The following is a 16,689-nucleotide window of genomic DNA, read 5'->3' on the forward strand; positions in this document are numbered from 1 at the left end:
AATCTGCAAAGTGAGGAAGGAGATGTCTCCCATCCATCATGATGGCACTGCTGAAGGCCGGGATAGGGAGGTTTGATTTTGTCTGCTCTGACAGCACTCATTGAGCCAGCAAATCCCTGCCATGTTACACACACTCTGAAAGGTAACTGGCAGCATATACATGACTTAGAGATACACAGACTCAAGCAAACATGATGATAAAATATCAGCATAACCTGGAAAGCAGGGGACAGGGAGGGATATGAATTAGTCACCCTTCAGAATATGGGTGCTCAAAACTGTTATTTGTGCTGCTCTAACCAACTCAGAAAGCAGAGTCTGTGCTGAGCATACAAATCTTCCCATTATTGACTTATCTTGGTGGTTTCAGGGCGGATTTTACCAGAAACCAGAGATGAATAGTTTCCTCCCTTCCTAAGTAGCATTTTCAGTATTTGCAACCGTGAAGGATTAAAACTAGTATTAAGCACTCCCCAAAAATTTATTTCTTTGAAAAATATCTCAAGATAAAAGGAAAGCCATTTCTCTTGATAACCCTACCTTTTTTACTTCTTAATCCTTTTTACTATGGCATGACTGAGAACCTCCATCACTGACCACGGCATAATGTACTTTTAAATACATTAACTTAGGTACTCCTAACAACCTGACTGCAATAGCTTGGATTTGGCACTGGCAGAAAATCCTATTTGAAAGGCCTGGAAAATTCAGTCAGGGCCTGAGCTCTGTGCTGGCCAGCCCAGGTCACTGTCACAGCAACCTGGAGAGCTGAGGGACAGCTCTGCCTTCAATTGGCTTGAGGTCATGAGCAGGCTGACAGGGTGGGTGTAGAGCTTCAGCATGGAAAGTCATTCTTTAACCTATGTAAATGTAGAGTAAATTGGTTTGTAACGCTCTCCTGGTGTCCCAGAGGAAACTGCAGACAAATTACTGAGTTTGGTGATAAGATGACCTCTTGGAATGGCAGAAAATTTATATTACACAGAGGTTTGGAGGTTCAGTACTGCCCAGCGTGCTCTCAGCTTTGGCTGTAGATCAGTGCTTTAAGTCTGTTCACTGGCAGCTCATGGACTTTGCAATGAGAGTGGAAGATAAATCAGTCATGAGCATCTTGTCTGAGGCATCTTTGCATTGTCTCCTCTTGTGCCTGGGTGTATTATCCATGTTTACAGGGCCTGTTTACACTGGAGAACTCCTAACAGAGATTCCCAAAATCACCACACCCAAGCTGTGGATGAAGCAGGACACTCCATAATAACCTCAGCAGATCTCTGCCCCAACAAATTAGACCTGTTGAGGGGTAGCTGATATGAGCCTGAGAACACTTGGAGGTTACACCACTCTCCACATCACAAATGGAGTCTGCAGTGTGTGTGTGCCCCAGCCCCTTGGTGCTCTCTTCCCATTGAAGTTTTTTGTATTTTGCTCCAAGCAAAAATAGGGTATGATCACCAAGGAGTCTGATAGAACCATAGAATCATTTAGGCTGGAAAAGATCTTTAAGATCATTGAGTCCAACCCTAAAATAACTTTCAGGAAACTATAGAATCAGGCAAGGAATAAGTTGGTCCAGAGCTTTGTGCAATTGTTGCTCACACCCAGACCAGGCCAGAGGAGCTCAAGGATCGAGAACTTCTTTGATGCTGACACTCAGTTTTCTCTTATGAGTGAATGTATGTTCATAGTTGGCATGTACACATCCAATTAGCATTTCAACTAGACTTGGAAATCTCTCACATTCAAGTGGTGTATTACAACACACCCTTGTTTTCCAAAACCTTCAAGACAAAGTGTAAAACATCCTTAAAGCAAAAAGACATTGTCAAGTTGTCCCATTTTCACACTGGCCTGTAGCTAGCCATTGTAGCTATGTACCTTTTATATGGAAAAATAAAGATAAATAGTTTGAATCGTGCCTTTTAAGGCATTTTTCTTGCTGAAACATACTCCCAACCTGCAAAGTACTCAAAGCAAGGCATGGACTAAACCACATACTTTGGCTCTAAGTGTTGCTACAGGGTGAAAAAAAAAACCAATTACAGATATTCTGGCTGCAAAGATTAATCTGAGGTCAGTTCCTGCCCCTAGACTGCCCTAGGGCTCTGTTGTGTTTTGTTGTAATTGCCTAAATGTAATTGAGAGTGAGAGTAGAACCTTCAACCCCTTTTTTTTTTTCAGTTTTTCACTGTTTTGTTTGTGCTTCTGCTGTCACAAATCATCATGAACTGATGAAAAAATTAGCAACTCTGAAACACAGTTTAAATTGGTTTGGAACCAAAAAGACAAGAAAAATTCAAGTGAAAAATTTTGAATATAAATGGAAGAAATGGCCATCTTTTTCAGCATTACATTTTACAGTTTAGTTATTATAGTCATTATTATAGTTATTATATTTATAGATATATATTTAGTTATTTAGCTATTATAGTTATAGATATATATTAAAAATAAATTATTATATATATTATAGTTATTATAACAGAAAGCAGTGTTGTAACACAGTAATTCCTGTGACTTATATATGGTTTCATAAAAGTGACAGAAAGTTGAGGATTGTGCTGCCTCTTAAACAAATAAGAAATTTAACTGCCTCAGTAACATTTGGAAATTCGAGATAAAGCCAAAGACCCATATCTTGGCTCCTAATACAGGCCTGCATAGCCTTTTGTACAATTAGTGACAAATTTGGGGCCTGTGACACATTTAGTGCATGGAAAATAGAACTAGTCTGTATGATGGATGATGACTGGGTAATGATTGTAAGTAATGGTCTATTTGTACATCTGAACAAAGCAGAGAAAGCAATTAGCCCTTCCTGTAAGCCCTCCATCACTGACAGCCTGTCATGCTTCTTCAGCTTCCCTGGGATAGAGGAGTGAGGAGAAAAGGAGGTGCTGGGAAAAGACAGAAGGTAGAAAGGAAGGAGAGGAGAGGTGGTTGTTCCTGAAACCCAGTCTGGGTGACCTGGCTGCCCTTTTTTCTGTGTCTCAGTGGAGCCTTTTTCCCACCCAGGTTCATCTCTGGACATGCTGTCCATCCACCAGTCCCTTTCCTGTTTCCTTGGCAGTCAGCATGTCTGATCCACGTGTCTCATCCTAAGCAACCTCATTCCAGTGTTTCGTTCTCCCTCCTGGCCCCTGTGTACTTGCCCATGCCCTATGTCATAGACAATTGTGTGGAAAAAGCAGCTCCGTGTTGAGGAGACAGCCTTTTCTTCCCTCCACCCTTCCCATCCAAAAAAAAAAAAAAATTAAATACAAGGAAAAAAAAAAAAGTTGAAATGTTAGAAAAGAAATAGGGAAAAGAGCAAAGAACTTTTTGATAGGAAAAAAAGCACAGATGAACCCTGCACATTTGAGTAGACTGTGCAAAACTTTTCAAGAAAGTGGAAAATGTTCAAAAGGAAGGAAAATTTGATTTGAGGAAATGAACAGCAGCTAAGGAGATTAGTGTTCATCAAACTGCAAGGGTAGAAGAAACAGTGAAGGAGGAACAATGGAAGATCTATAAAATTATCAGTCCCAGTGAGTTGGTGATGAGAGAAAAATTATTCGCAGTCCCTGCCAGTTGACAGCTAGGGGCTATCAAATAAATCAGCTGGCAAGTCCACACCAAAGCAATCAAAGCAGGATATTTCTTCAGACAATGTACTCATCTGGGAAACTCCTCGCTCCTGCCACCTCCCTATCTAATATTCCTTTTTCATTCTCCCTTACAGTTACAGGCAATAATATTTTCTCTTTCATCTCCACACCTCTGCACACATCAGAAATCCTCTCCACAATATTGTCCTCATGCACATCCATTGGAGCTCCCAATATCCTCACTGCAGCCAGCTGGCTTTTGCTCTCCTACAACCTGGCGCTAGTATAAGCCAGTATCCATGAAAGGTCTCCCTTCCATCCTGAAAGCCAAATCCATGAGCTGTGTCACTCCCTATACATTGCAAATACAGAAGATACTGACTTGCAGAATGCAGCTGATATGAGATTGGTATCAGCTCTCCCCTTCTGCTCAGCTTGGGAGGGGAAGCTGCAGCTGGCTGATGTGAGTTTCCTTCTGAACTGAGCCTTGCTGCAGATCAGGAAGTGCTGGACCAGGACTCAGGTATTTCAAGCATCTTGTCTGTCATCCTGCTCTGTTGTCTCTCAGTATATCAGCAACTTTCTCAGGGTCACTGGGATGTCATCACAGCCCATTAATTCTGCAAATGTGCTCGTCTCCTTCAGTATACAAAGGGACAGAAACTGCAGGGGCAGTTTATGGCAGTTTTTCCTCCTGGAAGTGGAGAAGACACGGAGAGTGAGACTGGCACAGGAATGTACTAGAGGCATTTGCAGATATTCATGCTCCTGTCCCTCAGAACAGCATGAGAAACAACCTTCTTTAATCTTAAGTAAAGAGCAAACTGGGTGAGGACTTCATAGGGAAATGCAAAATACTGAAGAATATAATGGAAACAATGATACATTTGACCCCAGGTCAAACAGAAGAGAGAAAGAATGAGCTACAGATAAGAAAGTTAGGAGGGAGTGAGGGGAAAGCAGAAAGCCAGGGGAAACAAACAAGAAAAATACTTTCTTTGTTCTTGAGCTTTAATTTCTGTATGCCTGGTTGAACTTTTGTGTGAAAGTTGTTGTGCGTGGTTTAGATTTGGGTGGGGTTTGGTGGTTTTGTTTGTTTAAAGGAATAAAGCCACTTCTGTAAAGTGGCTTGTGAACAGGGGAGGAGATATTTTTGAGTATATCTAATATTCATTTGACTAGGGGAATTCCTTCAATTTATATACAATAAACAACATGTTTTGTAAAGCTGCTGTGGATTACAACAATTTAGCATTGTTTCACTAGAGAAATGGCCACTCAACTCCTTCAGATTCTTAAACAACTGTGCACAGGATGTTTTAAAATTTTACTTTTTGTCAGTCAAAACATTTTCAATTCTGAGATTATCGCACCTGTAATACAATGTATTTCCCTGCCCTTTTGGTAGTGTGATATATATTAAGTTTTATTTAAAGGAATGGAAAGACTCAAAAAATAGTTTCATTATAACAATTTATGACTCATCAGGTTGGTTCTCCTCCCTAGTACTGTGGAAGAATTAGTTATCACAAAACCTACCTGCAAGAATCTTTGTCAAATCTTGCCCTGTTTGTGAGTGGCTGGGGCCAGCAGCTGGAGGTGGCATTGGCACAGCCTGGGTGATGCAGTTGGGTTGGGCCATGGACTTGGCAGCAGCCACAGGTGGGAATGAGCTCTTTAAAAGGTGATAAGGGTTTGGAGGAACTCAGAGTTCCCCTCTCAGGGAGAAACAAGGTTCTGGTGGCAGGATTGTCTGCACATGGCTCTGAGAGAGATTCTAGTGCCTTCCTTAGAGCTTATGATACCACTTTAACCTCCAATCTGAGAAAAAATCCACAATACACCCATTGCCCCTGCCAGCCCACTAGCTTCCCACAACTGTGTCCTTGATCACCCTCACCATACTGAGCTGGCTCAGTGCAGAAAGTACTGGGCAAAAATGCCTCATAATCAGGTTTGCAACAGTTCAATGAGGTAACTCTAATGTTCTCTCCTGGCCTTTGTGTTTGTGATTCTTTGAACATTCACCCCTGCTGTCATCAGCAAACAGGTCTGGAAGAGATAAGGTTGGAAACCAGGAGATCCTCCATTCCAGTCAGCCCACAGACCATGAGGTCAGCCTTTTTTTCACTATTTACATAGTGGTAGAATCATATTTAATCTATTTTTCAGACTAGGAAGAGAAAGTCCTGCTGGAGTCTTTCATCAGTTCATTTTTCCTTTTAGCTTTGTCCAGCTCTTTATGCTTAAGCCCATTATGTGATTCTAGTGAACCAAAGCCCAATGAAGCTGAAATCCTTGTCTCAGAAAACGAACTCTTTCTGTTGCCCTTTTTCCATTTTCAACAGCAATTAAAGGAAAAAATGTCCCCTTATTATATCCCATCACCTGCTGAATCATGAGTCGATATCCTGATTTCCAGTGGGAGGCTTTTAAAAAATACTAAACTCATTATTCCCTGACCTAGTGATTTATATTGTGATCCTTCCCAGGTAGAAAATGCACCAAGGTTGCGAAGTGGGAGAATGAAATCAAGAGTTGTAATAAATTGAGCAAATGGTACCCTAAATGATAAAAACTGCAGTCAGGAGGAAGGAAAATAGGGCTGTGTGAAATATGCCAATTTAAGTTTTCATGATTTTGACAGAACAAAACCTATGAGCTTTTATGTGAGGTAGCTTTGCTTTCTCAGAGATCTCACTGAAGCCGAAGCATCTGACAGAGCCCATGTACAGCTGAAAAGAGAGGAGAAATGTCTGGTGATCTTGCTGGATGCATCTATTTACTGCTGAGACTTACCAAACACTCTTAGCAAGTCCTGAGATGCTCTCGATTGCTCTTTCTGGAGCTGAATAACATTCAATGGTTCTTTCTTCTAAAGGCTTCAGGTGACAAGCAGTCTTGTTCATCCCTCTGAAGGTACCTGCTTCAGACTGATCATTCATTCAAGCATGGGGTTTCTATCTACCACACATTCAGCAACATAGATTTTGGCAATCTTCCTTCAAATTCTGCCCATGGTGGGTACCACTGAAGATCAGAGACAGGCAGTCTTTGAGGAAAATAAATAATCCAGCATTAATGTCCTCCTCTAACCTGTTCAGCAGGAGTGGGCCTGGTTCTGTGCTTTCCAAACTGGAAATCCTTCAACATTCTTGTGGTACAATGGTGAGTAACCAAAATGCCTGGATGCTCTTTACACTCACTGTGTCTGCCAAAGGGCCCACAAAGAGGCAATTGACCCTTTCATAGCAGCAGGGTGGCTTCAGTCACAGCACTGGAAAAGGAAAGCTGCTCTGGGCAATGAACCACAGAATAGCTAACACTGCCTAACAGTGCCCATCTTTACTGCATTTCACACAAACCAGGCTGATGTGACTTCAAAGACCTAAAGAAATACCCTGAGGTGCAATGCATTTATCAGGGGTTTCACAGGATAAATCTCTTCTCTCAACTCCTTGGAGTTTTCCTGGCATGAGATAACGCTACAACAAACCCCATCTTGCCTGTGCACGTTCAGTTAAGGTCAGATAAATTAATTTCTCTTAGTTAGGATAATTATTACTTTGCCATTTGTCTCTGGATTTTTACATCATGTAAAACTCAGCTGCAACATGTAGTGCAGTTCTGTGCGTACAGAAAAAATATCAGCTGATATCAGTTTGCTGCTTAAAATAGATAGGAAACCTCTGTGGAAATAGGTCTCGCATTTTTCCACAACAATTTATCCAATCTTACTTCTGGTAAGTCTTCAGGGAAATATTTGTCTTTCTTTTCAGCTTCTTTAAAACGAAAGTTTTAGCTGTTTCCACTTTCATTCATTCTTAGGTAATCTTGTATGAGAAATAGCAAAGTTCGTGCTTAGGCTGAGACCAATCCAGGGAAGTACTTAATAGTGTGAAATGTCCTACTGACTTCCAGAGGGATTGAGTGTTTCAGGTTGTGCATGCACTTGAGTGCATTGCTGCTGGGGAGCTTCTGATCTCTAAATCTGAAAATGTGACCACAGAATACATCCCAGGTGGCTCCTGGGGAAGCAGGAGAAAGGAAAGTGGTGCATCATCTCAGGGGAGTTGAGGGCACTCAGCTGCAAAGATCCAGACACCAGCAGAGGGGCTCTGAGAGGTGACTGCCATGGATGCATCTGTGACACCAGGAAATGCAAGTGCCCAACTCTGTGCCCTGCCTGCCCGTGGGACACTGCAGCAGGGAGAGCAGAGGCCTAGGACTGCAAAGTCCAGAATATCTGTGTAAAGCCAGAGCCACCAGAGGACTAAGATCATACACTGATCACGAGATACAGACACGCAGCCTCTCCCCATGACCTTCCTCTGTGGGAGGGCAAGGCAACGCCAGCCCTGGGTAGGCAGAATCCTCTGCAGCTCTTTGCAAAGGTGTGAGCTCCAGAGCAAAAGTGTGAGCTCCAGAGCCCCTCGGCAGGTGCCAGTGTCAGCACAGGGAGCTGTGATGGTTGCAGGCTGCCACACAAACCTGCCTGGCTTCTCTGGGGCTCAGGAGGTGCAATGCACTTTTGTTATGCAACCAAAGCTTTTTTATGCAACTGCTCCTCCAGCGCTGCCCAGTGAGATCCGATTAGTATGGAGGATGAAAAACATTGTTATTTTTAACAGCTGGATCAAGGCTCAATGGGCTTAAAAGGATATTCAGGAGCAGCTGCTTCCATAAGGCTTTCAAGTCAGTGATGACCACTGCAAAAACTGTTTGCCTCTGTTTTGGACACTGCTTTTCCCTGGCATTTGTGTTGCCTTGCAGCTGTAAATGAAAGGTTGAGTCCTCTTTCCCATAAATGTTGTAAACGACTTGCTGCTGTTCATCCAGGCAGTGGAAGAACAGCTTTTCAAAAGGTTCCTTTCCATGAGATTAGGAAACATAATATAATACCAGTGCTTCTGGAAGGTAATATCTCAAACCATAGCCTACTGTTCACATAGGATATCTATCCCTAAGTACCTATTTGTAATAGCTCATATATTGTGCAGTATTAGAATTCTCTGTCCAACACCCCAATCATTCTTGATTTTCAAGGGTTTGAAGTACTGCTATGCTAAAAGAAGCCAGAGAGTGAGACTGTTCCAACTGTGGCATACCTGATGTAGTTTACCTCTGTGCTTTGATAGTGGTAAACATACTGCAAGCCATTACAGTGCATAGTTTGAGCAGAAGGTGTCTGGGCTTTTGAGGAAAGATAAAAAGAAGTTTGTTCCTCTCATCTGCAAACAAAAGAAGAATTTTTATCATTGTTTAGTTATTCAATTTCCTGTCTTTCAAAAAAAAAAAAAAAAACCAAACAAACAAATAAACAACCCCCCCCCAAAAAACCAAAAAAACCCAAACCAAAACAAAAAAAACCCAAAAACCAAAAAACCAAAAACCAAAAACCAAAAACCAAAAACCAAAAAACCAAAACCAAAAAAACCAAACAAACAAAAAAACCAAACAAACAAAAAAACCAAACAAACAAAAAACAAACAAACAAACAAACAAACAAAAAACCACACCACACCTCAAACGGTCAGGTAAACTTTCCATTTTGTTCTGATGCAGATGCATCAAACTCAGACCTCAATCTTCCTGAAGTTTTCAGAGCTGGGGTAGCAGTTTGTTTCACTCCAAAAGCAAGTATAGGTTCTGGCTAAGATCTCCCATGCCTTGGATGTCCCCAGTGTTAGAGAAGAGTAGAGTGTCTTTCTTCTCTGGTGCTACATCAGATGGAACAAGGCAGGAAGGATCTTATTTTTTAGATCAGTCATTTTAAGCACTCTAAATCTCAAACTATTCAGCTTTATTATGCAGATTATTTATAGCCTTACAGGCTGAAGTTCCATAGATTTTCTGTACCTTCTCAGGCCAGCAGAAGGTGTCTGACAAGTTTTGGACAGTCAGAGCATGTTGTGGGTCTTTATGGTTCACTGAGCATTTGGAAATGGTTCTTGCTGTGTTTCTGTAAAAGGTTCTTTTGCAGCCTGAACTAACAGAGTTGTCTGACTGGAGTATAGGTTCTAAGCAAATCTAGGTTCTCTTACTGCCAGTGACAAAACCCCGTATTTTTCACTAGAGGGTGATTTCTTTCACCTCAAACATCTATTTCAGAATGGAGCAGCTAATCAGAGATGTGATTTATTGAAGTGACCATATCCAGTTGCCAAAGACTAGGTACAAATTTAATTCTCAATAGTTGAAGAAAATGAAAATCAGCCTTACCTGGCAAATGAAAAGAAGCTCTCAAGGGTTTTAAACAAGTGGAAAAATGCATAAAAATCAAATATTGTCCTTTGTTGTATGTTGTATTAGACTGAAATGGAGTGCACTAGGTGAGTTGAAAGATGATCAAGAAACGAAGCATGACTCCTTGGCAGGATTAACTTGGTATTGATCACACAACTCTGTTAGTCAGGGTGTGCAGCATGGTGATAGGGAGACTAAGAGGAGTGGAAATGGAAGATGGCTGGGTGTAGAGGCACCAGCAAGAGCATAAAGCATGGACAGCGCTCTCAGAATATTTAGGGCACACAGCAGTCAGCAAGATTCCAGCACATTGCCTCCATCTTCACCACACAGCCAGACCAGGAGATAAAAAATGACCTGATGATTCACAGAGGTGGGACAGAATGGAGACACTGATCACTGCCAGAGCCACAAGAATACAAAAATATATATTGGAAATGTAGACACCCTGACAGAATTGTGAAAGACACAAAAAAGTCTTAACAGCTGGTGTTATGGACCCTGGGTCTCATAGTTCAACAGAAGTGTTGCTGTTCCCAGCTGCCAGGCTGATGTTGGTCACCACAAACCTGCTGCTGCTCCATCAACATGGGAGCATGAATCAGTTAAAACATTTTTTCTTTCAGTTTGAATTTTAAGAAAAATCACCTATTCTTACTGTAAGGTCATGAAGGCCAGGACTATATGTGGCATGAATACTTTCAGCACATGTTGATAAAACGTTGTGACAGTATTCATGTATACGTAGAGTGCATGGCAGTTGTCAGTGTAGAGCAGGAGCTTCTTCTTCAAAGAAGCTTGATGCGTGCTCTGTGCTCTGTTTCTGTGATCTCAGAAGTATCAATTTGTCATGGTATAACCACAGCTGGCAGCTCAGCCCCACACAGACACTTGCTCAGCCTGCCCTGGTGGGATGGGGTGGAGAATCTCAAGAGTAAATGTGACAAAACTCGTGGGTTGAAATGAAGATAGTTTAATAGGTAAAGCAAAGCCATGCACAGAAGCAAAGCAGATCCAGAAATTCCCTCAGCACTTCCATGGGCAGGCTGTTCAGCCACCCCCAGGACAGCCAGGCTCCATCACACGTAAATGAGATTTGGGGAGACAAATGCCGTCACTCTGAACATCCCCCCTTGTTTCTTCTTTATACACTAAGCATGACATCCCATGGTGTGGCCTGTCCCTTGGGCCAGCTGGGGTCAGCTGTCCTGGCTGTGCCCCCTGCCCCAGCCTTGTGCACCCCCAGCCTCCTCCCAGGTGGAGGAGCAGGAAAGGCCTTGGCTCTGTGTGAGCACTGCTCAGCTGCAAGAAGCATTTTTGTCTTATCTCAGAAATATAGATACAATGCCTGGAAATGACTGATGCAAGCTGTTATTAAGGGAGATATATTCATGCGTTTCAGCAGAATTAGATGATGATGAAGTTGAAGCTAATTCAATCTTGTAATTGCAGATAGCTGTTGTTTCAGGAAAAGTATCATCCAAAAGATCTGGACTGTATCATCTTGATGTTTACAAATAAACAGTGAAGTGGAAATTAAACTCTGGCTAAAATGAAATTAGAAGTCACCTCCTGTGGTGCAGTGAGCACACAGCACTGATCATCAGCAAATGATTTCTGCTTTGGTAGCTTTACTCAAATAAGTAGTTCCGAAATAGCATCGAGCCTTGTTTGTACATTGCATTGTACAATATTGTGTTCTTCAAGCTGCAAACAAAACTGAGTCACAAGCTTAAAATAGTAAAATTACCCTTAAAGCAATGACATTTCATTCAGGAGTTATCAAAGCAGGTTTTTAATCCAAATGTTACACCCCATCTTACTGTTGCTTGCCGTTGTGGAATGTAGAGATGATACTATGAAAAATGCTGGTATTTGAAATAATTTTTTTATTCAGCAGCATTGTTTCCCATTTCCTCTAACCTGCAAATTTATTTGCTTGTAAAAAGAAGCACTATAGGAGAATATGATGCATAATATTTTTATGGTTTCAAAAGAGTGATACCAGCTGAAGACCCATTCTTGGATAGGGTCTGATAAAATCTTCCACATCTCTAATATCTTTCACATTTGAACCAAAAAGTAAGTCTCAAGAAAAAAAAAATCTATATATTTGGTCAGGTCTCAGCTGGAGCCAGACTCACAGTGACAGACTGTGAGTTACCTCTCTTCCATCCTTCATGACTTCTGTGGTTGTGGAAGAATCACAATTTCTGAAGGATTTATTGTGGTGAGAATGCCCTCACCATGCACTGAGGGTTATCAATCTCAACTTTCACATGAGGCCTTCTGTTGTAACTGCTTCTGCTTCTACTTTTAGTTTAAATGCAGAGAAACATAAAATCAGATGCTGGCATCCTCGAGTTCATCTTCCTTTGACCACAGTGTCCTTCAAATTTGCAAAGTCCAGTTGAATTGATTTCTTTGAGATTTCCTATAGGGTTTAAAGTAATTGGGAAACATTCTGGCTGAACTTCCTCTCTGCTGATCCCAGGGTGCAAAGCAAGAAAAAAATTATCTACCCATATGGAAGGAAAGCCTCTAAACAGAAGATGATCACCAAGTTGTGACACTATTTCCCTTAACTAAAACTCACCACTTCTGCCTAACTTGGTTATTCTGTAGCACCCAGTGAAGATCCAGCAACTATTGTACATACAAATTGAAGGTACAATTCATTTTTCCTAAAGCTGAGAGCCAAAACAAGGCAGAGGAATCAATATCCCAAAAGTACTTGCTTCTCCATACTGACTATAAAGACAGCTCAAGTTGATCATCTCAAATGAATAAACCTACAGTGGAGATGTGTAAGGGAAGTTAAATGCCAGCTGTGGCATAATGGGTTAATGAACCCACATTCCTGATTTTTGTTGCCTTTGGAGGTGGAAGTTGAAAGGAAGAGCTCAGGTCTGAATTCCCCCTGGGCACTGTACAGCTGATAAGGAGAGGATCTGCTTGCTTCAAAACCTGGCTGTGATTTATCTAAGGCAGAGAAAAATCAGGAAGAGTAAACAAAGAAGTGGAGAGATAAAGCAATTATCCCAGCAGTTTGTGAGCTCCTCCACCAATGCACTAATGGTGCAATATGACCTGTGGAATTATAAGCTTGTTTAATTTCTATGTTTGCTTAGCAGTGATGTGCCTGATGTTGTTGTCTTAAACTTTATGAAATGCCAAGCGTTTCGGGCTGGCACAATAAAAGTTAAATTAAAAATAAACAGATTTTTCCCATTGTGGCTGCTCATCTTGCTGCTGTATCCTGGAAAAGCTGTGAAGAAGCACAACAAAAACACTGAGCCCCAGTATGCATTTAAATAAGGAAGCTGTCATATACCTATTTTTCATTTCATATTATACCCAACTCCAAAATACAATTCATGAAGAAGTCACACAACTACCCACAAAACATCAGGATTGTAGTTTGGTGACATAAACATAATTTATTTTTATTCTCCTAGACAGTGAAGCCTAAGGACATGAAAAATCTTAAAATATTACTTTCCAAGAGAAGAAACTGTGTAATTGTTTGTATTTGGTGTGTGAAGTATGCAGAATGCAATGCTTCAAGAATATTACAATGTAAAGAAGGTCAAGGTCAATGTCAGCAGATGTTAATGTCTTGTCCTAGAAGAGTTAGGCATCCCAGATGGCAAAGACCTTAAAAGGAAGAACTGCAAGAACAAGCAGTTGTCAGTGAGCATTATTTCACTAAAGGCAGAAATACTAACGAGAAGGAAAAGTGTTTTTTCCTTTCTTGTGGAGCTATATCTTGTATTCCAAGTGGTCTGTTAATATTTTCAAAATTTATTTTTGCTTTTTGTGATGGCTGGAAACTCACTGGAAACTTACACTTGGCATCATGAGCTGAAAGATAACACTTGGGAAAACTGGGAGACGCAGCAACATAAGGTTCCTCTTAGGCCTGACAGCAGGTGATCTGGTCTGCATTCATTCCAGCATCCCACAATAACACAGATTACATATGTCCCAAAGGATTTAGCTTCATGGGTGCTGTTGTTTTGAAGGAACTAAATATTCAAATGCGTTTGAGGGTCTGGACTGTTCTGAGCATTTAGCAATTTCTAACTGACACTGTGCATTCATGACATTTAAATTTCATTAGCATTCACACAAGTCACATCTTGTCTGTAGGGGTTATGCAGGACAATTTTAAAGACTGCCATCAAGCACTTTCAGCTGCAGGTCTGGTTGGAGTCAAGTGGTCTAAATGGCACCTGTTGTTGTTTAAATTTTTGGGGGGCTCCTGGGGAGGGTCCCCGGGAGACCCCCCGGGTCCTTGGGATCGTGGTGTTCCCGTGCTGGCAGGCAAAGAGACTCAGACGCCAGTGGGGTGCTGATGATGTGAGGGTTTATTCAGAGTCCCACTCCAGGCAGGGAGCATGGTCCTGCGGGAGTGGGGGAAGGGAAGGGAAGGGGAGAGAGGGAAGGGAGGAAGGGAAGGGGAGAGGGGGAAGGGAGGAAGGGAAGGGGAGAGGGGGAAGGGAGGAAGGGAAGGGGAGCATCTGGAGGCCTCCAGGGGAAGAGGGGCAAAGAGGGCAGAGCCTTCTGCCTTAGCATTCTTATCACAGAGGTTCAAAGGGGCGCGGTAACATTCTCCAGCCAATGAGGTTACAGATACAGGATACTGCAGGGAGGGTACAGACTTGGGATAAACCATACATTTTCCAGGGGTGAACCAGAGCAAACCATTTCCATAAAATGCATTTCCACAATTCACCCTTTTTTTCTTTAAAATGTGAGAAGAGAAATATGACATATGACAATTAAAAATGACAATTTAAAAATGAAACAGTAATTACACAGTTTTGCAGCATGAAACTAAATACAATTGCAGTAAGGATTATGTTATACTGTGAACTTTTATCTGACTTTGTAATTGCAGTAGACGGGTTATGTGGGTTTATATTGCAAGATTTGAAACAAATTTACAAATTTGTTTGAGCCTTTCCAGCGTGACTGGCCTAATAGTGTCTAGTCTTTTCCAACTGGCTTTTCAGACCACCACAGGCCCCAGTTTAGGCTGTGGCGCTGACCTTGTTCCCACTCTAGGGACAGGAAAACACGTGGAGTTCCCCGGGCTCCACACATGGCCTCAGATTCTCCAGGTGGCTGCTGCAGTTCCCCCATTGGGGCCGGGCAGGGGCAGTGAGGAATTTAAATCAACTCAAGCTGCCACTGATCTGCCACGAATCCTGTAAGGCCTGAACAGCAAGTCACCGACAGTCACGGATCTGAGCCAGGCACCTTTGTGCTCAGTCAGAGGAGTGAGTGTGGTCAGTGCTCACCAGGGCTGAGCAGGAGCATCACGGTGCCCTCCCACAGCCCTGGTGAGCCACTCTGAGCTGCAGAGCCCGAGCTGAGGGTGCCAGAGGTGCCCGGGGGCTCCCTCAGTGCCTGCTGCCTTTGCTGAGCATGGGGAGAGGGAGGGAAGAACCATCACAAAACTGGCAGAGAGTGTGGCACTGAGCAGGGAAGCTCTCCTGAGGTGGGGGAGAGAGAGCGGAGAGCCTGGGCTGCTCTGGGGCAATAAATTCAGGGGGAAGGTTGGCTTCAACTGCTGTAACAAGAAAACTCTGTTGATTCCTGCTCTGTTCAGGGTACCAGCATGATGCTAGTATATTTAGGTTGTCTCTTTAGGCTCTGTGCTTAACCAGTAAACAGTAGAAGCTTCCTCCAGGACAAATTTCAGAGCAGGGACTTAACAGAGCTGCGCTGGTGGCTTCCCTCAGTCTTTAATCTGGAAAAAACCTCAGGCTACTATTTTCAGGCTCCCACTGTTCCCAGCTTAGCATAACTCCATTTCCTGCACCATGAAGGCTGAAGTGGTGATATTTCTCTCTCGGAGCAGTGGCTGCTTTATTAATGTTTTGGAGGTGCAGGTACTATGGTAACGAGCACTACAGTCAGTGCCTAAAGAGGAATTTACATCGCTGGAGATGCTGTCTTTGAACAGCTTGACACATCTGCTCATGAACAGCAATCTGATTCTGTGTCAGCCCACAGGAAAACTCAGCTGAGCTGCAGCTGGATCAGACAATGCAGTTGTGTAGGGATTTCAGAGGTAATCTAAGGCAGAGCCATGTAAAATGCAAGTGAGAATGAGAAAATACCCAGAGGTTTTAGGAGGCAGCAATATTTATTAGGAGCCTGAAGTTATCTATTCTAAGCACAGCACTAGGAAAAGCAAAACTTGTGTATAGCACATAAGCAGCAATAAAGGCTCACTCCAAACCGAGAGGATTAATGCTCTCCTAATCCTGTCACTCTTCAAGGAATTTTGAAATATTGGCAACTTCAGGTTAATCGAATTTTCCCAAGAAACAAAAAAAAACAAACAAAAAAACCCACTAAACCCTGCCTAGCTTAAGACAGTATTAAGTATGCCAAGAAGAAATCATAAAATCAAATTAAACTTTGGAATAAGCTGTCTGAATCTTGCAAGTCTGCCTTGAGTCAACTGTAATTGCTGAAATCTCTTTGCCACATATAGCTGTAAAACTTCACATAGTTTTCTTTTTTTAGTAAGTTCCACTGACTTTAGCTCATGTGTTTTCTAGAAGAAAATGAAAGATTTCAAAGTTATGACAAAATATTCTTTGACACAATTCCAGTAAAGAGAGAATAAGCCAGAGACAATAAAAAAGGAAAACAAAACAATAGTAATTGAAAGAAAATAAGAAGCAAAGATATCGAAGGAATAAAATAGGCAGATAAAAAAAAGAGGAAAAAATGGAAACAGAGGGAGGAGAAAAAACATATTTTCAAAATTAAAAGATCCAGAAAATCAATTAACAAAATGCAGTTGAGCAAGAAGCAGAAAATCTGTTCTATCACTTGG

The sequence above is a fragment of the Prinia subflava genome, chromosome 1 (genome assembly GCF_021018805.1).
Source record: "Prinia subflava isolate CZ2003 ecotype Zambia chromosome 1, Cam_Psub_1.2, whole genome shotgun sequence".
Lineage (NCBI taxonomy): Eukaryota > Metazoa > Chordata > Aves > Passeriformes > Cisticolidae > Prinia > Prinia subflava.